The sequence below is a fragment of the Pinus tabuliformis genome, chromosome 6, assembly GCF_031772625.1.
Source record: "Pinus tabuliformis cultivar Carrire ecotype Pingquan chromosome 6, CPIR1, whole genome shotgun sequence".
NCBI lineage: Eukaryota > Viridiplantae > Streptophyta > Pinopsida > Pinales > Pinaceae > Pinus > Pinus tabuliformis.
Window position 1 is genome coordinate 1,191,819,265 of NC_142292.1, and position 25,160 is coordinate 1,191,844,424.

Sequence of the window (25,160 nt, forward strand, 5' to 3'; positions counted from 1 at the left end):
AGAAACAATATGATAACAACAATACTTTTGACCAATTATTGGACAAACTACATTTAACCTAAACTAATTATATCATAGCAATACAAAGTAAATTAGTAACTAAATTAAACTAAGTGGTAGCAAATGCTATTATGCTAACGAATAAAATCTTAAAAACATCTTAAAAATTAACACGTAAATTTGTAATCAATGGTTGTATTATAAGGTAACAAGTTGCACACGTATGGAGTTGTTTATAACAAGATCCATATTAATTCGAGATATATCAAGCAAAGGGATCAAATCTCTAGAGATGCAAACTTTTGTTTTAGTGAAAAACTTGAGGAAAGTTTTGCACATCGAGAGATCCAGAGTTAAGATGGATCTAGGCTTATTATTTTTATTTTTTATGTAATAAAATTATATATATAGTTTAACTTATAGACGAAATAACCTTTTTCACCAAATTCATCAAAATTCGACAATACATTTTCAATATTTTTTGTTATTTAAAATACATTTTTGAATGTATAAATAGCTTTAGCACCCTGAAAGGCAGCGGAACATTATGCAGATTAAACAATTTAAACTCAAGTTTTTAAAATATTTGTGAGATTTTAATTAAAATTAACCAGAAAAATGGTCGTGAAAAATGTCATTTGTCTATAAGTTAGAATACACCTATATATATATATATATATATATATATATATATATATATATATATTGATTGTAAGTGAGAGATGGGGGGTTTCAGGCATGTGGTATTGATGAGCCAATTGTATTGGCCCATGGTATTGTAACAAAGCGGGTGAATATCCATGGTTACAAATCTTCTTAAGATATAACAAATTGAATTTTATTATTTTAATTACTTTTAACTTTGTACGGACACTACAACATCTCCCCATACTGGGCTCTATATTACTTTTAAATTATTATTATTATTTAATTGAATTGGCATGTAAAAATGTATTAATATAAATTGAATGTATTGAGTCAAAATGTAAAAATGTTTACATATTTTCTTACAATATATATAGTTTGACTTATAGACGAAATAACCTTTTTCACCGAATTCACCAAAATTCAGCAATACATTTTCAAGATTTTTTGTTCTTTAAAATAGATTTTTGAATGTATAAATAGATTTAGCACCCTGAAAATATGCAAATTAAACAATTTAAACTCAAGTTTTTAAAAATATTTGTGAGATTTTGATTAAAATTAACCAAAAAAATAATAGTGAAAAATGTCATTTCGTCTATAAGTTAGACTACCCATATATATATATATATATATATATATATATAAGCGAGTGAATATCCATGGTTACAATCTTCTTATATTGTAAGTATTAAAGATTTTACGTGGTTATTAATGAAATTTAAATATAATTACAAACTTATTATTTTAATTTATATGGTAAAATATATCTCAATTTATAGCTACTACTTCTATGTTATACATTTTAATGTGATATGTATATTAAGATATAACAAATTGAATCTTATTATTTTAATTACTTTTAACTTTTTAAGGACACTACAACGTCTCCCCATACTGGGACCTATATTAGTTTTAACTTATTATTATTATTATTTAATTGAATTAACATGTAAATGTTTACAAATCTTGTACGTCTTATAAATTGAACATATTAATATAAATTGAATGTATTGAGCCGAAATGTAAAAATGTTTACATACTTTCTTCCATTATATCTAAACATAGGGTAATTGAACATATTAATATAAATTGAATGTATTGAGCCGAAATGTAAAAATGTTTACATACTTTCTTCCATTATATCTAAACATATACCCTATACTGGGTTGAAGAACATCTCTAAGCACAACAATAATGGTTTTCTTGGACATGGCCATGATGTAGCCTCACCACTGTCGAACTTAAAAAGAAAAAAGAAAGAAGAATAAGATAGAAAGTACATCTACAAAACATTTGTATTTCTAAAAGTTTGTGAAACATAATTTTACTTGAAAATGTTATTAGAACATCATGACCCACAACCCACTATTCAAAAAGAGCACTTTACTTTTACAACATATCTTACAAATATTTAAATATATTTATTTTCCAATATTTAAAAAAAAATTGAAATAGATAATTAAAATACTAAAAAGTTAAAAAAACCTCTTAAAATTTGTTTTCAATCATAAATATTGCAAATAAAATTATATATTAAAACAAAGTAATCCATCCATATATTCAATTAAACCATAAATTATATAATACTTTATGTAAATTAAATCAAAATCCATTTAATTCAATAATATTAACCTCATAAACTATATTCAATTAAACCATAAATTATATGATACTTTATATAAATGGAATCAAAAACCATTTAAGTCAATGATATTAACATCACATACTAGTAATATGTATTACCATAGATTTCATTAAAGATATGTTAGACAATTCACTCTGTAATTTTTCACGGTATAAAATCGATTAGTATTACCGTTACCATTACTAACTTAACCATTGACATCTCATGGATCTAGAAATGTTTTTGAAAAATCAATGGTTTGACATCTCATGGATCTAGAAATGTTTTTGAAAAATCAATGGTTTGCCAAGAATTTATAGTTTCGTTCGTTATGTTACGCAGGCTCTCGATTAGTATTACCATTACTATTACTAATTTAACTATTGTTAACAATTTTTAACAGAGTATCTCATAGACTTTTTAGTCCATAATAATTATATAAATAATTCAAGACATTTTCCTTCTCACTAATGAGGGCGTCGTGGGATGCTAAGGAAACCTCTATAACACACAAACCTGAAACACTGACATCAAACCCAATATCTGCAAAGGCAGTTTTTTTTTTGAATTTGAATGTGGAAAGGCTCTTGGCCAACCCCGTTACCACTAACCATTTCTTTCTGCTTCGTCGAATTTATGCTTAGTACCACTAACCATTCCTTTCTGCTTCGTCGAGCCCAGTGGCACTCGTAGTCTCGCCATGAAGCACTTAATCTCTCGAACACCATAATAGACGAGCGAATAGACGAAGAATGTGGCAGAGATAGGGATATCACCTCTCCTCTCATGATTTAGGGTTAACGCTTGGAAACTCCGAGCAGAGAGCCAAAGTTGAATCCGCTGCAACGCCTATCCAATAAGAACTAAATCTTCAATTTCTTCCTCTCTTGAATTCTTATGCCCCTGTATGTGTAATATTTTCATCGATATCGTTTGTCTTTGTCCTTGCGATTTCCCTTTTTATGTGTCAAAATCCATATATGGATGTATGTGTTGAAGGTGATTCATTTGTATGGGACTCCACAATGAATACAATTTGTGTTTCTTTTAATGTTTTGAGCTTTTCTTATGTTTTTGTTGGACATTGAAATATATAGTTCATTTTTTCAAACACACACTGTTATTGATTTTCACAACTATTTAAACTATTTATCAATGCTTAAAAAAAAAGGCTTGATTTAGAGTTTACACATCTAGTTATATCTACAATAAAGATTTGCTCAAATCCCAATTCCATATTTGATGACATGACCACAGTTTGGCACATGACAAACATATTTGATGACATGACCACAGTTTGACATATGACAAACATTGGCCTTGTTAGTCCCTGCCAATGGAGGACTCTATCTAGCAATAGATTTGCATGTTGACCACTATGGTGACTATTAGTTTAACATTGACCAATGCAATTTATAATGTTTAATTTTGAAAAATAAATATTTTTTCAATTTGACTAGACATAACTAGAAGGTCTTATTGCACCCATTGCAAAATATAATGCATTTTGGATAACTAACTCACATATTTTATCCCATAATTTATGAATATTGTTGCGATATTCATGCATGATTTTTAAATATTTGTGTAGTGATTTTTTATTCTTAACTTTTGTAAGAAAACCATGCAAAATTAAAATCTTTAAAAATCGTTCATACTTAGGTAAATACCATATTTACCACGAGTTACTTTGCACCATAATTTAAGCAAGTCTTTGCATAAAAAATGATAGGAATAAGATGTAAATAAAGATACTTACCACTAGATACTTCCCACCAATATTATATGTAGGAGTAAAATTATAAATGTGTAGACATCTTAATTTATTAGTTCCTAACAAACAAGACTACAAGATTCCATTTGTTTATTAACCACTATTAATTTAGCATTGACCAATGCAAAAGTTATAATATTTTATAACTAGAGGAAGGCACCAAAGTGCCTTGCAACAATAAGATGTAAATAAAGATACTTACCACTAGTTACTTCCCACCAATATTATATGTAGGAGTAAAATTATAAATGTGTAGACATCTTAATTTATTAGTTCTTAACAAAACAAGACTACAAGATTCCATTTATTTATTAACCACTATTAATTTAGCATTGACCAATGCAAAAGTTATAATATTTTATAACTTGAGAGGAAGGCACCAAAGTGTCCTGCAACACTGGTTTTAAATGAATTGTTAGTTTTTTCATTCAATACATTTACATATAATCAAAATTTAACCTCTTCCTCCTCTTCGATGTTCCCTTTTGGATGTATGCTAGTAAAAATTGGAAACATAATCCCAAATATGTAAATTTTGTTTATTCTCTTATGACGAAGGTGAGCTCCCTGTTTTTTTTTCCTAGGAAAAAGCGTAATTTTCATTAAACAAGACAAAAGCAAGATAAAAACAGAGAAACCATGGTTCAGATTGATCCTGTCGATCAATCCTGAGAGAGTGCCTCCTCATCTATATATGGTCTGTGGTATATCTGGAAGAAGTCACCATTCCTGTATCCCTGTATTATCCATTGTCTTCTGTTCAGCTGCGCGACCTCTTTGGAGAGAAGGTCAGCGACTTCATTCCTTTCCCTGTAAATATGACATCAGACAAAGGATTCAAACTGTCATTTTAAACCAATTGTTTCTTCCAGCATGTCTCTGAGTGTGTGCATGTGACAGTGATAAGACCCATTTATCCAATTTATGATGAGCTGAGAGTCCCCAAAAATTTGAATCAAAGGGCAATGTTTTTCCAGGGCAAAGAGGAGTAAATGTCTGAGGCTGTTTAGTTCGACATAGATGTTTATGCCTCTTCCTAAGCCCATTTTCAATTTGAAATTCATTGTCTTTGACAGGTGAAGCATAGCTCCTCCACCACAACCATCAGGGTTGGTAGAGCCATCGAAGTATGCCCAAGGCTGGTCCTTGTCTATAGTTTTAGGGACTATAATTCGGGGGGGGGGGTCTTTGTCTTCGGGGAGAGAATTGTAGATGGCTAGGATGTTGTTGCACAAAGCTGCACCCAGAATGTTCTTGTCCTGAAAGATCCTGTAATTCCTGGTGATCCAGATGCCCCAACATATAATGGGGGGCAAATTTTTTTGTTTCTGATTGGCAGTTTTGGACCACCAGGACTCCCAGGCCTCTTTGATATTGTTGCCTGTCCAACGACAAGGTAAATTTAGCCCATTGGTGATTGTATTCCAGATCACAACCGAGACTGGGTAGTGGAGAAATAAGTGATCCGTGTCCTCTGTCGCTGAGTTGCAAAGACTGCATCTAGAAGGCCCATGGATGTTTCGCTTAGACAGGTTGTGGTCAGTGGGAATTTTGTTGGAGAGGATAGACCAGAGAAGGAGTCTCGTTTTATGGGGGGCTTTCAGCTTCCATAAAGAGCTCCACCACCAACATTGTGGACCTGTAGCACGATCTTCCATTATGGAGGCAAAACCGACTTTGGGGGTGTAGTTTCCGGTGGCTGCCTTAGCCCATAAAAGCCTATCTTCTCTATCTGTGATCTTTACGTTTGCCTCCTCCAGGCCTCCCACAAAGCCAGACCAGTCCGCTCTCCATCTGTCTTTGATGCCCAGAGTGTCGAAACTCTTCCAAAATCTGTGAGGTGCTTCAGCCCATCCTTCCGCTTGAATGTGTGAAAGGAGGGTGTATCCCACCTCACTAAGCTCTCGCCTCATATCTTGAGGGAGGATATGGGCATTTCCATTGCTAACCCAAGGATCGGCCCCAATTCTGATTTGTGTACCATTCCCCACCTTCCAGGCCAGTCTTGATTTTATGATGTTCATGGAATGGATGACTGCCTTCCAGATGTTTGAGGCCCCCCGAGTGGTGATGCTGTGTGCTACGAAGCCAATCAGTGGTGGTCTGGGGAAAGATATACTTGTTATAGATTACTTCAGTCCAGAGGCTATTCAAAGTGATGATTTGCCAGACCAACTTTGCCCCCAGAGCCTTGGCAAACTCTTGGGGTTCCTTTAAGCCCCAACCTCCCCACTTTTTTGGTTTTGCTATCCGCTCCCAATTTACCCAGGCAAAGACTTTGCCATCTGTTTGTCCCCTCCAAAGGAATCTACATCAGATCTGTTTGATTCTACGATGGATGCCTTTTGGGATCCAAGCCAGAGACATCTAGTATACCGGGATGGCCTCTAGGACTGATTTGATAAGAGTGAGTCTCCCAGCCCTGGAAAGCCATCGCTGTTGCCAGATATTTATGCGGCCTTCGATCTTAGCTATCAACCAAGCCCAATCTGCAATGTGGTATCCGTTGGGCTTGAGGCGGAACCCCAGGTATCTAAGGCCGACATCCAAATCTTGTCTCACAAAGTCGAAGTGTTGGGAGGAGAAGCGTTTCTCATTTGGAAGGCAGGAGCTGAAGGTGATTGTTGATTTTGAAATGTTTGGCTCCATTCCTGTAGCTTTACAAAATAGAGTTAAGATTGCCTTGAAAGTAGAGGTGTTTCTGGTGGACCCGTTTAGAAAAATTAGTATATCATCAACAAAGAGAAGGTGAGAGATGGTGGTCCTGTCACTGATTCTCACACCCCTTAGAGTGCCATTGTTTCTAGCTAAAGAAATGAGTCAGCTGAGACCTTCCATTATGAACAAAAAAAAAGAGGGGAGAGCGGGTAGCCTTGTCGGAGCCCTCTTTCGGCATGAAAAAAGTTTGATGCTACACCATTTATCAGGACACTGAAAGAAACCCCTGTGAAACAACAACCCACCCACTTGATGAAATGGTGGGGGAAACCTATGTGAGTTAGCATGAGTTGTAAATAGTTCCAGTTGACCCTGTCGAAAGCTTTAGACAGATCAATTTTCAAGATGGAAGCTTTTTTTGAGTCGGATTTTATGGAATGTAACATTTCCTGTGCAGTGCCAATAGCTTCCTGAATGTGATGGTGGTTAGGGAAAACAAATTGTTCCTTAGAGATCATTCTTGAAAGAATGGGTTTTATGCGAAGGGCAATGATTTTGGAGAAGATCTTGTAGATGCAGTTGTAGAGTGAAATAGGTCTGTAGTCATCAAAAGATTGAGGATTGTCAACTTTGGGGATAAGGGCTAAGAAGGTAGAGTTAAAAGCTTCAGGCATAGTCCCAGAGGTTCGACATTCTTCTGCAATGAGCAGTAGGTCTTGGCCAATGAGTTCAAAAAAAAGTGGTATAGAATTCGATGGGCCAGCCGTCTGGCCCCAGAATTTTATCTTTGCCCATGCTCTTGAGTGTGGCCTCCAGCTCATCAAGGGTGATGGGCTCATTCAAAAACTCCTTATCCTCTTCGTCAACGAAGAGAGGGACCGCCTCAGTAACACAGAGAATCTCAGAGATGTTAGCAACCCTAGGGCTCTTATAGATATCTGAGAAATGTCTGACCCTTAGGTCCGCCAGGTGAGCAAAAGTGTTGGCTTCTCTTCCGTTTTGGTCCCTTAGAGCCTAGATGGTGTTGATGTTCCGCATTCCTTTGGTGTATTGTTGGAAGAACTTTGTGTTTTCGTCACCCGCTTTTAGCCAAATTGCCCTGCTCTTAAGCCTCCAAGTCTCTTCAGCTCGTTGAAGTATTTTGATTTTTTCCTTCTCTAACTTGACCAGCTGTTCCCTGGAGTCAGGTGGAGTAGTTCATCAAGCCTCGGGAATTGAGGAGGGCCAGCTCAGCCTCTATCTTAACCAGTTCCTTTTCATCCTTTTGTTTTTTGGTCTTAATCCAGGCGATAGTTTCTTGTTTGAGCCGATTTAAGTTATGAGTTATGGCAGATCCTAGCGATAGACCCTCCTCCCTATTATAGTGGGTCCAGATCCTATTAACGAGTTCCTGGAATCCTTCTTCCGCTATCCATGCTGCATTGAATTTGAAGGGGGAACTCGGCTTCTTAGCCTCATCTTCCAGGTCCAGGAAGATAGGGGAGTGGTTAGAGCTTCCTCCTATGCCAACCCAATGTCTGATACGTCCTAGTCTGTTTAGGAGCTGGGATCTGATGAGGAAATGGTCTAGATGACGGGCTAGGGCATGTTCCCCGACTCGGCAATTCCTCTAGGTAGGCATTTTTCGGGCTGAGTCAATGCTTAGGAGGTCATGGTCATCCAATAATTTCTCAAAATAGCCTGTGAGGGTGTCTGATTGGGCCCTGTGTCCCCAAGATTTAGCCATCCCCAGGGAGAAGTTAAGATCTCCCCCGATTATAATGTCATTAGTCTGCATGAAATCCTGCTGGAGAAGGCTATCCCAGAAAGCCTCTCTGTGGTGGCATGACCCGTAGATGTTGATAATTCTCAAAGAAAGTAGGGGGGAGTTTGAAATGATATCCTCTCCCAAGAATCCTTGCCCTCCCCAAGCATTGCTTATTTTGATTGCGAGGCTGTTAAAACCCAGTACTAGACCTCCCGAGTGACCTCTGGCATCCAGGAAGAAGAAATCCCAGTTGGGAAAAAAGGTTTTTAGAGTATTGAGGATCAGCTGACCATGGCCAAGTGTTTCTTGTAGCATTAAGAAGTCCAGTTTTTCAGATTGACAAAGTCTTTTAAGAGCCAGTTTTTTTGTCGGGGTTGGCTAGCCCCCTACAATTGAAGGAAAGGCCTTTCATGGGTTCATAGAGGCAGGGTTCCCCTTTGCTCTAAGGACTTGGTCGATGGGAGATTGAATACCTGAGGCCACCTCTAGGCTGGCTCTTTTGATGGTTTTGGAGATGTAGGATTGTCTGCCCCGAGGGGCTTTCGGGGGAGGGTGGGGGTAAAGGGTCTTCCTCCAATCCGAAGGCATGGAGGAGGGGGGGGGGGAATGGAGCACAAATTATAGCGGTGGGATGAGCCAGAGGTTGAAGCCCCAGGGGTTTCAATGACAGGGGGATGACTAAGGGTACAAGGGGAGGGAAGGGATGGGGGTGGGGCTGAAATCACCGGGCAACTAATTTGGCTCAGCTTGGGGAGGGGGGAGATAATATTTGAAGTTAACAGACAAGAACTAGAAGCAACAATACTATAAATAGACGAAGTAATAGATATAGGAGGAGAGGAGGTACCCGTGAAGCCCATGCCTTCTTTGGAGCGAGCCCTAGTGCTCGGTGCCTCAGAGTGCAAGAAAACGGATCCCGGGAGACCAGGTGTAGTAGGAGTGCATCTGCCATGGCCCTTAGATAGTCTGGTTTGCATGTCTGAGATCTCTGCCATACCCAAATCTGTTTGTGTGTTGGTCACTGCGAACCTGTTTGGGGAGGAAGGGCTATGCCCTGTGATTAGGGGGCAGGATTTGTAGAGATGGCCAACTTCATGGCATTTCTTGCACTTGAAAGGGATGCCCTCATAATCCAATTCCTGCCAGCGGGTTGTAGATCCCATATGGAACTGATAACTTTCCACCAAACCGTCCCTGGTGTCCAAATAGACTAGGATTCAAGCCATCGCCAGTATGCCGGTGTCCATATATGTTCTGTCATGGTTGAGATAGGTGCCAAGGTCATCCCCAATGATCCTGAAAATGTCCTAAGACCAGAACTGCAGCAGGAGGCTTGGTAGTCGAACCCAGATCGGCCCTGCTCCCAGGCTCTCCTTCTCCGGGTCAAATAATGTAGACCATCTCTTTAGAAGCATTGGGGTCATCTCTATGTGCCAGAAGCGGGTAAGAATCCAGTTGACATTCTCTGGCTCATAAAAAATTAGAGCGAACCAGCCCCTAGACAGCGCCAAAACTGCAGGGAGTTGCGGCAGAACATTCCCCCAAACCTCCATGGTCCATCGTTTCAGCCTTCCTGGTGAGTAGTTTCTGCCATGCACTCTCCCAACTAGCACCGTGCTCTTTGTTAGGGCGGCCTTGTCCATTCCTATGCCTTCTCCAAAGACCATATTTTTGCCCTGTTCCCTTGTCTTAGAAAGCTTGGATTGCTTGACCTTTTTTGGCTTAAGGGACAGTTGATCAGGTTGACTGCTTTCTTCTCTAGCCGGACTGTGCTCAGGGTCTGAGTCCCTTACCTCCTCCTTGTCCGGTTCATTATTCACTAGGCCTTCAAAGTAGCCCGAGGGTTGGGGCTTGTCCCTTTGGTCGAAGGATTTCATAAAATCCTGTGAGTGCTCAGATTTGTTGGGCGCTTTATTTAGAATGCCATGGTCAGTGTTTAGCTTGATGGAGCCTAGGACCAGTTCTTCTTGAAACCTATGCAGAAACCCTCTTCTCCTTGATGCACTTCTGGGAGCTGATGTTGTCCGTTCCAGGCTAAGAAATCTGTCGGTGAAGGAATAGTGAGAAAAGGGGAGGTTGAGCCCTCAACGGGGTTTATGAAACCCTCGGTCACTGCCACTCTCGGTTGGGAAATTTCCGACCTTGACAAGGAAGCTTCCATGTCTGCCAGTCCGTAGATGCCCTGGTTAACCTGCTCTTCCGGTGCGCTGTTAGTTTCCAGTCCAACCCCTCCTTGAGCCACGGATGGGAAGCCATGAAAATCTCGGATTCTGGGGAGTTATCCAAAGTGTAGTCCACGAGATCCTCCTCGTAAACCTCTTCCATTTATGATGTTAAGATGATGGTGGGGCTGGGACACAGAATATCGGAGAAAACGACCCAAGGTGTAAATGGTTGTAGTTATGGAACCACACGGCGAAACCCTCTAAAACTTAACCCTCAACGTTCACTTCTTCAGGTCCTTTACCCGCGACAGTTTGTGATCCGGAGCTTGTGAAATGGCTAGACTCGCAAGACCATGAAAACTAAAGCCTGACGGTGGGCAGGAAAATCGGGAGACTGTGCTCCGAGAAAATAGGCAGGCCGACAGAAAAAAACAGAGATATGTTGACACCTGCTGAAGCGCCCACTTGACTGGTTATACCTGCTCGAAAGATGTAAAGAAACCACTCTAAGTCTGAACAAAAACCTGTCATGGAGTGAAAAGGGTCTATGGTGAGAAACAACCCAGCATTGAACCTCCCCGCCTTCGTTCTGGTTTCCTCATCGCTCCCTTCTACCTTCAGGTGAGCTCCCTGTTACATTATGGGTCATCAATTAAGCATTTTTTCCCATAATACTATAGCATGAGTTTCTTCGATGCTCATAGAGGCGTGATTGTCCCTCTACTGTTAGTTAGCTATGCCAATGTTGCGTTATTTGAATACCTTACCTACCAACAACAATAATGTATCTATAGGTTCATATTTCCTTTAATTGTTTCCATGTTTGCATGTTTTTTTTTTTCTCTTCTCATTTCCGCCTATCCAACTGAATGTCTTCCACATCTTTGAATGTGTCTTTGAGCCATTCATTTTTTTTTCCCATTCTACTTTTCGAAGGATTCAAATCCTGTACCGGTCGAGCAAGTTACTCGTCCTTTCACAATGGTTTGGAAACTATTGTGTAGTGCCATCCTTGCTCATTGACATTTTGGCCACAAGGATCCTCTATACTGTTATAGAAAATTTTGGGCTCTGCAACCCCAATCATACATGTCCATAAACCAAGGGATCCTAAGTCCCTAAAAGTGTTGTTTCATACCCTAAAGGAACAAGGTCAACTGATTAAATCATCTCCCAGAAGTTCTCCACAGGAAACTGCTCAGAACTGGTCAAAACTAGACCATATAGGTTGCTCAGTGCTAAGGGTGCGATGCATCCCACCTGCCCAGTAAAAAGGGTGCGATGCATACTGAAAATCCCTTCTGTAGGGTGCGATGGGTGAGAGTGGACAAATGGCAGAGACAGTTTGCGAGGTGGATGATCATGGAATCTTCTAGAAACTTCTCCTGTGACACTTGCCTCTCTAAATTCACCCAGGGATGAGTAAGAGATCATCAATCTCCAAGTGGAATCAAGGACTATCAGAGAGAGGACACTAATCAAAATCCCACAAGCTGACTCACCCCCCTGCAATCATCTATATATGGATCCCTCATCCCAGAGATCCAGAGGCTGGAATTTTGTATCTTGTAAGGAAGTGCTGTTGGTTTCTTGGTGGAACATCATAGTTTTGGGTGATCTAAGCTTTTCATGAGGTGAAAGAAGGGCTTTCATGCTAGAGGATGACGCTGGATCAGCACAATTGGTTGTAATCCTCTTTGCTATTCTTGATATTAATAAAGCTATTCAAGTTTTCCTCCACATTCTTGTATGTTTGATGATATATGCATTTGTGTGGTCAATATATATCTGGTCCTCTATTGTTTATGATTGTAGATCTCTGTTCTTCGATAGTATTACACTGCTTTGATCCCACAAGTGCTCTTTGAAGCTGGGTAGACGAAGGAGAAGCAGCAATGATCTGTCAGAAGGGAGAGGAACCGAGCAAGGAACCAAGCGCAAGACTGAGGTTGGTGTCCTTCATTCCCCTCTCATCTACTTCTCATAAAGGAAAACGAAAGTAGTTTTAGTTTGTTTGTTTCTAAGATAGCTACCAGTCTTACTGGGACTAGTAGCTCTGAGTGGACACTAGATTTCCCGATAACAAAATGGCGACTCCGCTGGGGAACGAATAGATTGTTTGTTTGTTTATATTTGTTTGTTTTATAAACTTACAGATGGAGCCTGAAGTCAAGCCAGCTAGCCTTCGAACTACATTTGCTATGCAAGTGCAAAGTAGACCAATGCTGCTTCAATCTATCTCCAAGTTTTGTTTATAAACTGAACAATCGATTTACAAACCTTCTAATTGCCCTACTGGTGGCTCTAGTAACCGCATTAGATCAACCCCTGTGATTTCTATTTACTGTACATCACTTGCTCGGCCTAAATCCCTGAACTGAGCTGCAAACTGTGACCCAGAACCCAGTTGAAGTCTCGTCCCTGGACCATCACACCTTCTACTCTTAGGAATCTGGATGCATCACACCTCCTGTGTGTAGTAGGTGCGCTGCATTGCACTTTCCCTATGTTGCAGGTGCGCTGATCAGACAAGACCTCTTCTGCTCTCAGTTTTTGGTTTCTGTGTTCACTCTTTTCAGCTCTATTCAGGAGTTTTGCGGTCTGTGATCAGTATAACTCTGTGGAAACCCCCTTCCTTTTTGTCATTCCACCTCCATTGTGCAAAGAACTGTGAATGTTTTTATGTATTGTGCGCCATTTTCAGTTCTCTTTTACAAAGAAGTAGCGTAATCGAACTGTCGTCTTTTGATTTGAAAGTGTCGCAAGTGTCGTTTTCAGTCAAAGAGAAGAATTCTATTGTTCTTGATGGTTGATTATATAGTTACTATTGTATTTGATTTGAATTAGTAGTTTTTCATGTGTCGAAAGCAGTTTTCAATTCAAAATAGCAAAGTGTCGTCATTATCTTCCTTTCGTTTTTGAAGAGAAATTTGTTAGTACTGTCGCTTTGAAAAGATAATTCAGATTTGTACTTAGCATTCTTCTTGTCATTCACACATTAAGAAAGCTGAAAACAAATACATGCATGTGCATTTTCATTTAGACTGCTTGTTGGTTTGATTTAGGATAGTGCATCTAGTGTGTGCTCTCTGCTCTATGTTGAAAGAATATCATCTCTCTTTCTTTAGTAGCTAGGATTTTCATTGCAAAAAGAAGATTAAATGATTGTTTATCATCTTAGATTGCATTTTAGAAACTATATCTACATCACACGGTGAACCTGAAAGACAAATTTCTTAAGAAAGATCAACTGTAAAATAAATCCTATGAACATAAAAACGCTTTGGAACCTAATGCACAACATCTAGAAGTCTAGGCTAGAGACGTATTCCGGCGTCGTAAAGCCTGGTAACTGTCGCTTTCACTGTTGGTTGGGTGATTCCTCCTCTTTGAGATGACAAGTGCCAGTACGGACTTGTGCTCCCACGTACCGTCGAGTATATATTAGGAGACGACAATAGGCTATATCCTTTATCCATAGGAAGCTGTGTCTGCCACCCTATCGATCGCAATGCACTGAACACAACATTCGGGAAGATTGACTGCCGTACCGTAAAAAGTATTCTGTAGTTTTGCGATTGGTTTGGTAATCCCTTTGTCTAGATTTCCATAGTAGTCTCTTTCGTTCCTTTTCAGACTCCTTAAAGGAAAAGGTCCATCTGAGCACTTGTCACTTCAGGCTCATTAAAAATTGAAGGCGACTAGAGTCATCTTTTGTTTTTTCTCGACTCTTAAAAATTGAAAAAACAAGTTGTGTCAAAGCGTCTAAAATTCATTTAATTCGGAAACATTTTCCCCTTTATTTTTAGTTGATCGAGTAATCCGCAATCGTGGAAGAAAGTCAATTGAAACCCCATTGTTCGCGGAGGCTTACGAGTCAACCGTCTTTGTCTCTAGAATCAAAACTATTCCGGACAAAGCGAACTCGTTTAACCGGCTCAAAGTCCCCTGGTCGGGTTGGAACAAGTGTTCCGACACCCTCGGAGACTCCGGTTACTCCAAACATTTCTGGTACCCCTGCCTTTACAGAAGAAGTTCTGTAGCCACTAGAGGACAGTAGAATTGATCCTAGTATACCTGAACCGGCTCAATCTATAGCTGATTCGGAAGGTGTTGTTCCCCAAACATCAGTCGCTGTAGAATCTATACCTTCTTCAGCACCGGAAATATTTTATGGACCTGACGGTCTACCTCTTCCACCTGGTTTGATTGCTATAGAAGAGATTGTGGAGGATCCACCATCTAGTAATCCATCGCAATTTGGAGTTGGGATCACTCTATATCCTTCTTCATTAGAAATTAGTATACCATTATTGGAAGTTCCTGTAGAATTGCTAGGAAACCTTTTGGATAGACTAGATATGTCTGAACAACCGTCAACATCTAGGACTGTGTCATCTGACACAGCAGCGGCAGAACTTCCTGCTGCCACTTCGACAATGTTCGCCGGCGTACCGTCTGTCGCAACTAGCTCTCAATCGCTGGATGGGATCCATCCAGGGCTGTTTCGACGGTATGGTCTGTTCTCGTTTGTTCGTCCGGAATAATATCTGGAATCTCTTATGTTGAGTCTCAGCAAATTGATCCTTCGCAATGTCAGTTTGGGCAGTCCGGTCCTCAAAGGCAAATAATTCCCTTAAGCACCGGACTACCGCCATATGGGGGGCAATATGCCCTTTCATTGTCTTTTCTGGGAGATCAAACATACGAGAGTTCGCAACAGAATTCAGGTTATGCTGGAAGTACATCCAGTGGTTGGATACCAATACTGCCTCAACAACCAAGAGTTGTATACTCAATGCAAAAAAGTATGCCTATGTCAAATATCCCCACTACACCGGCTATTGTGACGGTGTCGCAAGTACAAGCGTTACCTGTTGTATGCCAACCTCAAGTCTCTCAGGTCGCAATCCAACAGCCCCTTGTCCCTGCAATGCCACCACAATCCTCAGTTAGTGGCTCCTTAACTGGAGTGACCCAGGCTCAAATGGGTACCATTACCCCTCATCTCGGTCAAACAACCAGTATTGGACAACAACACATGGTCTCACAACCATGGCTGGTGTAATATCAACAACCACAATTCCAACAAGTTTACCAAGGAATTGAACACCAAGTATTTGCAAGTAATGGGCAGCCGTATATTCACAATGGACAAAATCAACCATTTCATAATGGTTATGCCCATCAACCTTATCAAAGTTATCAACATCAAATGCACTATGCTGGTATGCAAAGACCCATTGCTCAGGCAATCCCATCTTATCTTGGGTATGCTTCACCAAACTTGAATCAACAGTTGCCCTTCGTGGCAACTTTAGAGTTACCAGATCTAAACCGGCTAACAAACGATCTAATCACGTACGCCCCTTGGTGGCCAACGATTCCTCATAAACTTCAATCAGATATTCCTAAATTTAATGGAAATCCGGGTGAAGATCCGTCGAATCATGTGATGACCTTTCATCTATGGTGTTCATCTAACACTCTAAACGATGATTCGATCAGGCTTTGCCTTTTTCAGGGAATGTTAACTGGTCCGGTAGCAAAATGGTATATCAAATTTCCTAGAGCTTCGTTTGATAACTTCAGTACCCTAGCCACAACCTTTTTAACCCATTTCCAGTTACCCATAAGGTCAGAAATGGGAACAGAGCTTCTTACCAATTTCAAGCAAACGACGGCCACTCACATATCCGATCATATTCATGAGTGGCGACGTTGTCGTAGAATGGTAAAAACATATGTTCCTGATCAGTTGTTGGTTGAATGGTTTATTAAGTCGTTGTTACCTTCTATTACGGAAGATGTGGCAAAGGGAGGAGTCGTCACTGAAGAGCAAGTAATTGCTCGTGCGCAATATTTAGACTTGATCTATACTCAGTCTGGCACGCTCTACGATAAAATCCCTGATGCTCCTAGACCAGAATTTTCTGTTCCTCCCTCTCCTAAATCAAACAAAGACTCTCATGCCGGGGACAGTGTGATAGGAATGACCAGCACGAAAACCGTAAAGGCTAAGTCGAAAAAGGCCCGTACGGTTTCAGGTCAAAATGCAAATGAAGAAATTCTTGCCTTGGAAGTAAATGCTGTATCGACTGACAAAGGCAAAGAAACCAAGCAACTAGGAGGCAAGAAGAAAAAGAAAGGGAAGAAGAAGAAACAGGAAGAGTCGTCCCCTGAAAAATCTTCTGCAAACCCTTCTGGAGATAGGAAACCAAATCGTCCATGCCTTATATGTGATGAGGATCATTGGACAAGAGAGTGTCCATATAAAGCTGAGCTTAGGAAATTCTTCAAGAATTCAAAAACCTCGGCGGTATTGACTGATCCGTTTCCGAATCCATGAACAAATCTGGTTGCTTGTGACAATGCTTCCTCGTTCCAAGTGCTAATGTTGTCGGTTTTGAAGCAGCAAAACGATGCTTTGATATCAACAAGGAATAAAGATTACAGGAATCCACAGCTGTCGGACAACAAGGCCAATGATCAACCCAGTAGTTCGACAACAACTTCGACCGAAGCTGTGCCACCCATCATTCTTGAACTAATGATAAAGCCGCCAAAGGGAGTAGTACACAAATCGACATTTAATTCTCATGCCAGAGTAGCACAACATTATAATATAGTGGAGGATCTGGCCCAATCGCCATCCGCTATGTCGACACTTGAGGTACTGCAAAATTGGCCCTCTCAAAAGCAGGCTTTATTATAAGCAATAGGTGGGATTGACCCAATGAATTCCAATCTTGTGTCCTTTAATCACAAAGGATATGACCCTCAGTTACCAGCTCAACTAGCTTTCCTCATTCAAGTGAAAGCCCTCAACAAAACTGTTCATCGAACAATTATTGATGAGGGAGCATCTACATGTATTATGTCGATGAGTTGCTGGAAAACTTTAGGATCTCCACTCTTGTTGCGATCTTCGACGACATTAAAAGCATTTGATGGATGAACATACACCCCATACGGGATTTTAAGTAACTTGCAAGTCGAACTGGGGAAAAACAATAGAAATAGATGCTGAAGTAATTGCCGGAAACCTCGATTACAACATCCTACTGGGAAGGCCTTGGATATATGCTATGGCAGCTGTTGTGTCGACCTATTTCAGGAAGATTGCATTTCCCTTTCAAGGAGGAATTACAATCGTCGACCAACAAACATTTCTCCCCAACAGTTCACAAGTTACGGGAAACATTCCAATGATCCATGGAAGCCCTCATTCGCTTCAAAATATCGGAGTAGGCCTACTAAAAGACCCTATATTAATGGGGACTTTTGCCCTACCGCCTCCAATCAATCTGGCAGAAGTGACAACGGTGGGAACCTGCAATATGATATCTTCTATTCAAAAGATCTCTGAAAACAATATTAACATGGATCATCTGCAGGTATTGCCTCCAAGCCCAATAGAAATCTACTAGCAATCAATGTTTTCGGCATGGGAGGCAAACCCAAATCAATGCACATCAAGCATTTGGATAGATAGGTCTAAGGAAAATGGGACCCCTTCAGATCCTTGGTTGCAAGTACATTATACAGACGAAGGAATTGTTCAGTCAATGATGATTGACGGGGCACCATGGGAAGATTACCACCATCGTTCCCATCTTCTGGATTACAAAGAAGATACTCCTAGTGACCTTCATCATCCCTCAGTTTTTGATTTTCTATCAAATACTGTAAACACGGTGGATTCCGAGCGAAACTTGTCCAATATTGAAGAGACTATCGCCATAAATATCTTGACCAAAACAGATGTTGTAGAGAATATTCATGTCGGCAAATCTTGTTCTCCTTCAAAACTGGAAATATATCACGCTCTTTTTCATGAGTTCAAAGATGTCTTTGCTTGGTCATATGATGAAATGCCAGGCATTGACTCGAGCATAGTTGAACACGAAATTAAGATGTATCCAGATGTCAAGCCGGTACGACAATGGCTACGACAGGTGGACCCTAAGAAAGCCGCTGCCATCAAGGCAGAAGTTGAAAAACTTCTCCATGCTTGTTTTATTTACCCAGTTCCTCTAACCAATTGGGTATCGAATATTGTTCCTGTGATGAAAAAACAAGGAATGGTTAGAGTGTGCATCGATTATAGGGATGTAAATCAAGCTTGTCCAAAAGACAACTACCCTACACCCTTCATTGACCAGATAATTGATGAATGCACCGGATGTGAAATCTTTTTATTTATGGATGGATTTTCCGGGTATAATAAAATAAATATCCGCCCACAGGACCAGTCAAAAACCGCATTTATTTGTCCATGGGTCACATTTGCATATCGCAAACTACCCTTTGGTTTAAAGAACGCAGGGGAAACATTTCAGAGGGCAATGAATTATGCCTTCCATGACATCAACAACATCGTTCAACCATATCTCAACGATCTTCCGGCTCATTCGCGAAAGCAGACCGATCATCCGCAGCATTTGAAAGCGATATTTCTACGTTGTCGACACTACAAGATACGACTCAATCCACACAAATGTGTGTTCTATGTCAGTTCTGGTTGTTTACTTGGCTTTGTGGTCTTAAAGGACGGGCTTCGTCCTGACCCATGTAAGGTTCAGGCAATCATTAATTTGCCTCCACCTTCAAATTTGCTTCAGATTCAGAAACTCCAAGGGAAAGCAAACTTTATGAGGAGGTTCATTCCAAATTACGCCGAACTTGCTAAAGGTTATACTCGTCTATTGAAAAAATAAGTACCCTTCATTTGGGATAGGTCACGCAAGCTTCCTTTGATGCTTCAAAGGAATCCCTAATAAAAGCATCATTAATGTACGCTCCTGATTATCAAAAAAAATTTAACCTGTATCTAGCTGCAGCGGATACGACCATCGCAATGGTTTTAGTTCAAGAAGACAATGGAATTGAACATCCTATATATTATTTAAGTAGAAACTTAATGATACAAAAAGCAAGTACTCCTACGTTGAAAAGCTAGCTCTCGCAGCTGTTCAAGTGATACAGAGATTTCGACACTATGTCCTCTTTCGAAAAACTACCATTCTGTCAGATTGCAACCCCATGACTTATATATTGTCGTGACAGTAGCTGGGGGGAAAATATTCAAAATGGATAGAAATTCTACAAGAGTTTGATCTGGAATTCATAAAACCCAAATCAAAGAAATCCCTGGTTTTCGTAGAGTTACTATGCGATCTCCCATCGTCGTCCAACGATGTAACATTAGAAGAAGCAATCGCGGATGAATCTTTGTTTTTGATATTTTCAAGCAATCCGTGGTATGGAGACATAATAATCTATCTCCAAACCCAAACATATAGGTATAATACCTCCCGCTTGGAATAACGATGCATTCGATACCAAGCAAAAGACTACATGATTGTCGGTGATACACTTTACCGTCGTGGTGTCGATACAGTTCTGAGGAGGTGCCTCACCCACGAGGAGGCCGAAAAAGTCCTGAATGATTTCCATTTAGGCGCGTGTGGGGGGCATCAATCTGGTTAGGCTACGACGCAAAATATTTTACGAGCAGGATACTTTTGGCCAGCAATGTTCAAAGATTGCATAACTGCAGTCAGAAGTTGCCATGCATGTCAAATCTTTGATCGAAAAACCAGAATACCACCCGCACCTCTGCAACTAGTAGTTGCTGTTAGGCCATTTGCCAAATGGGGCATAGATTCCATGACATGTAACCCCACCTCGGCCAGGGGGCATGGGTATATCATAGTCGTAGTAGACTATTTTACCAAATGGGCCGTGGCGATGCCTACATTAAACAACAACGGTGAAACGACTGCCCTCTTCTTTTTCAATCATGTAGTCTCCAAATTTTGCGTTCCACAGGCCATAGTCACAGATAATGGATCGCATTTTCGCAATCACATGATGGTTGAGTTGGCTGCCAAGTTAGGGCTGTCCCACGACAGCTCTACTCCGTATTATCTGCAGGCTAACAGACAAGTTGAGGCAATCAACAAGGTCCTGAAGCGGATGCTGCAAAGGATGATTGGAGTCCACAAAAGGAGTTGGCACCTAATCCTGTACTCAGCCTTGTGGGCATACCAGACATAGGTGAGGAATGCAATCGGGTTTACACCCTTTCAATTGGTGTATGGCCTGGAAGCAATCTTACCGGTTCAGTGTGAAATCTCGTCCCTCAAACTCGCGGTCGACCTTCTCCACGGAACTTCAGAAGAGGAGGCTCATTTCTTGGAACTAATCCAATTGGATGAAACCCGTCGTGATGCCGCTTTGGCTAACGAAGCCCATAAGAAACAAGTCAAGGCGCAGTTCGACAAGAATGTCAAACCCCGTGTCTTCTCAGAAGGTGACCTGGTCTTACTTTACGACCAGGAATCCGATAAATTGGGAGCAGGTAAGTTCAAGTCCTTATGGATGGGCCCCTATATTGTTAAATGTGTATTAGCAAAAGGAACCTACGAGTTAGTAGATTATGATGGGATTCCACTGGCGCAACCTCGCAACGGGTTGTACCTTAAGCGTTACTATGCTTGACTCAAGATAGTAACCCCTATGCTTTTGTTACATTTTTGTTTTCGCTAAGGGTAATTGTTTTGGTTAAGTGATTTGCTTTTACGTTGTTGCAGATGTCGAACCTATTGGATCATTTTTTGGATATGCCGACGGAGCGAGTCGTAGTTCGCGGAACCTATCTTCTGCTGCCTGGGCCATCTTCGATACAAGCGGTGAGTTAGTAAGTTTCAAAGGATTATGTATTGGTCGCTCAACGAACAATATTGCTGAATACAACGTGTTGATAGAGCTCCTCTCTGATGCCATTACATGTGGCATACGCCGACTCATCGTCAGGCTAGACTCACAACTCGTCATCCTACAGCTCACTGGTATCTACTCTGTACGGAATCCAGCTATCTATCGCATGTTCCTAAGGGTCAAGATTTTGGAAAGATAGTTTGATTTTATTCAATATCAACATATTTCCAGAAACTTAAACACATTAACAGACTCATTGGCAAATTATGTGTTAGATAGACATTTGCAACATTTATAAAAGAAGCATTTCATCAAATACTTGCATCAAGATCACGTAACTCAACCAAAATAAAGCTCCGAAAATAAAAAATATATATATAACTGTTTATGGTTTATCATAATGTTCTGTAACCAAGACAAAATCGGTCAAATGACCCAAAAATCAAAATGCTAGGGGCACCCTAGTCTAATGATGCTGGTGATAACAAGTCACCGCCTGTGCAATCATGCGTAAAAGCCTAGTCCATCGACTCGGCACGCTAGTAGTATGTTGCTGCAACCTCAGAGGCAGCTCGTCGGTCCTCACGTCCGGAATACTGAGAGTGAGGCCTTCGATCTGATCCTACAATGCTGAAAGAGTCTTGGCCACATCAAGGTCGTGAAGGATAGCCCTCCCCATAGCCTCTCCTGCTGGAGCGGTAGCTGGTACTCTTAGACGTACTACTGGCCGAACTAGTCCAATATCTGTATGAGCACATGAGTTTTGATTAGTCCTGATAGAAGAAAGCACAAGAAAATTATAAAAAGAAACGATAAATGGAGATATGGTCAGAGAATTTACCGATAACACCCCACTGCTCACTAACCGACAACACCAAATCCGGGTCACCCCGGAAATCCATACCAGCATATGGATACTCGAAAAAAACCATCTCTTGACGGTTGAACCACTCGAAGAAGGTATCAGAAAAGGAAACCTGGGACTGACCAGCATGTCGGGCCATAAGATCGACCCATCTCTGCATCCGTGGCTCAGTCGGTGGAGGTAAGCCAAGTGAAATATACTGCGGCTGCATCAGTGGGATCTTTTCCAAGGCGAAAGCGGTCAAAATAGAACCATAGCCGAAGTTCTTGGATTTTCCACTTTTTACCTTGGTAACTTGTTCTTTCATCACAGGGAGTACCGCGTCACACCAGTTGAACACCTTTGGTTCAAGGCATTCTAAAGCGTACTGCATATAAGACTTGTTAGCCACGTGAAGAGCGCACTACCAGCCAGTCTAGAAAAAGTGAATAGAATGGTCCTCAAGGACTAGTCATTGACATCTCGGATGTTGATATTGCCATCCCTACTCGGCTGAGATCCCTCTTTGCAATACCGACGAATATAATCTCTCACGGATTCGTCCCCATGGGCGGAACCTAATAATGAAAGAGGGGCACCATGCCTCGATAAACCGGTCAAAAAATAGATGTCCACGACATTCAAAGGGATAGATTTGCCTCTGATCTGAAACACCTGGTTGGTAGGATCCCATGCATCGAGAAGATATTGCAACAATTTGATTTGTTGCCTCATGCTAGAGATGCGGAAAAACTTGAACAGACCATAGTTCCGCAGTGCAGTTACCATAACCGGATCATGTAAAGCAAGCATGTCCTGTTCTTCATGCTCGCATTCTCGCCATGTAACAACCATTTTGCTCCGATGAATCTCTGCAAAATAAGCAAGAGAAGAGTTAGGGTCCTGATTTGGCAAAAAACAGGCAAAAATTCCATGAGAAAACAGTGCAAAAACTTCCCTTCTCGTGCCCATCGCACCTTTCGATATAGAAAGGGTGTGATGGAGCCAGGGCGATTTTTTCAAACCCCAGAGGCTCAGAAAAATAGGGAAACATGCACAGAATTCAAAAAGGAAGGAATGCAACTGAAGAGCTCAGGTTTAGCTCCTACCTGGTCCAGACGGCGCTGAAAATCGTCCACAGAATCTCCCGGAATCAGCTGGTGAAAATCAAGGGGGAAAAGCACCTCCAGAGCTCCAACAAACCAAAGTTCAAATGAAATGGTAAAATGAGGGGTAAAAACCACTTTTAAATTACTCTTTATGTAATTTGAGTAAAATATTAGTGTTTTAACTCATTTTTGAAACATATATTGTTCATTTCTAATCGGTTTGATGAAGCAATTGAACAGGCAGTACAATCTTTGAAGGAACAAAGTGATTAACGGTGAAATTAAATCGACGACCATTATCACGAGCAGTTTTTATGTGGAGTTCAAGCTCGTTAAACATAAGCAATGAGCAAATGTTCCCCCAGAGTTTAAGCTCATTAAAAAATGAACCAATTTCTAGTAAATAACCATTGTGAATGCATTATCATCAGCTTTTGAGCCCTGGTCGTGTTCTCATCATCACCTCCACTCTGTTTCAGCTGATCATCCACTTCCATTTGATTGTTTACCCATTTTGAGGAATAGCTGCGAAGAGTGATCCTGTTAGCCATCCTTGTGACACTGCCGTGATTGGAAAATTCCAAAGCTTACCTGGAATCAGCTGCTACCCGAAATTATCACTCGTTCCTCAAAAACGAGTCTCCTTTAAGCTCTTTTCACCTGACTCGTAAAATATGAAAAGATTGCCGAGCGATTGGCCTCTCCAGCTCGTTAAAATGATCGGAAGTGCTATCCCTCCTCTAGATTTTAATCTTTTTGGACCTGAGGGATTATTACACAAAAAGATCGAGCACTTTTTTTTTCGGCTCGTTAAAATTACCGAAAATTCATTCCTTTCATATTATTTTATACTTTTTCAGACTTAAGGGATTATATGACGAAAAAGGATTATTGAAGTTTCCTTTATGTCCCTTTCAGACTCTCTAAAATTGAAAAGGACCGAGTTATCTTTGTCATTAAACTTGTTAAAACCGAATAGCGACAAACTTGTCCATACAGACAAGAACGAGTTTCACTGTCGCTAGGCTCGTTAAAACATAGCGACGGGTTTGCCCGAAGGGAAAATTATAGAACACGCATATGTTATCCTCCTTAAGCTTGACAAAAATAAAGAGGTACTGGTCAGCAATGACTGGGGAAAAATTGGGAAGAAAACTTGATGAAACTTTATTGGTAGCAAGTCGCTCTTGAACATGACACTTTCACTCCGCATCCGAGTCGGGTTGGGTTGTTCCGTTCCTTGGTCATATCACCATTGGTCCACTGCACCATCCATAGTTGGGGTTAATGCTACCAATCCATGTCAGTGTCGCTAGTATGTTCAAGAGAAGTCGCTCAGAGAATTCACCTGTGTCCCATCCACTGCAATACATTCACGCTCCATTCTTTCATGACCGCCACCTTGAACCCTGTATCATCAGATCGTTTTCACCTCCAAAATCATTTACTCCATTCCGTGTCGTAGATGTGGGATTCATTAAGGCCCTCCTACGACGGGTCGCTTCTTGTTGACGACGGGTCGCTTCTTGTTGACATCAACTCATTATCCAAGAAGTCGACTTAGGAACAACCCTTTCAGTACTTTGAAGCTTGCATGCCTCAATGGCAAGTTTCTCACTTCCAGCGACAGGTTTACATCAATGGCCTTCGACCGAAAGATTTTGCATGGTGTTCGAAGCCAAGTCCCTTATTCACACCACGCGAGTTGTACTGTAGTACCTTGAGGGTCATCATCATTATCGGTGATTCCTCTCGCTCCTGTTAATAGCTTACATCATTGGCTGGTAATCAGGCGATGTCTTTCCATGTTCGACTCTAGAACATCTTTCACATGGATTGACTTGTACTCCGAGTGAAGATTGAACG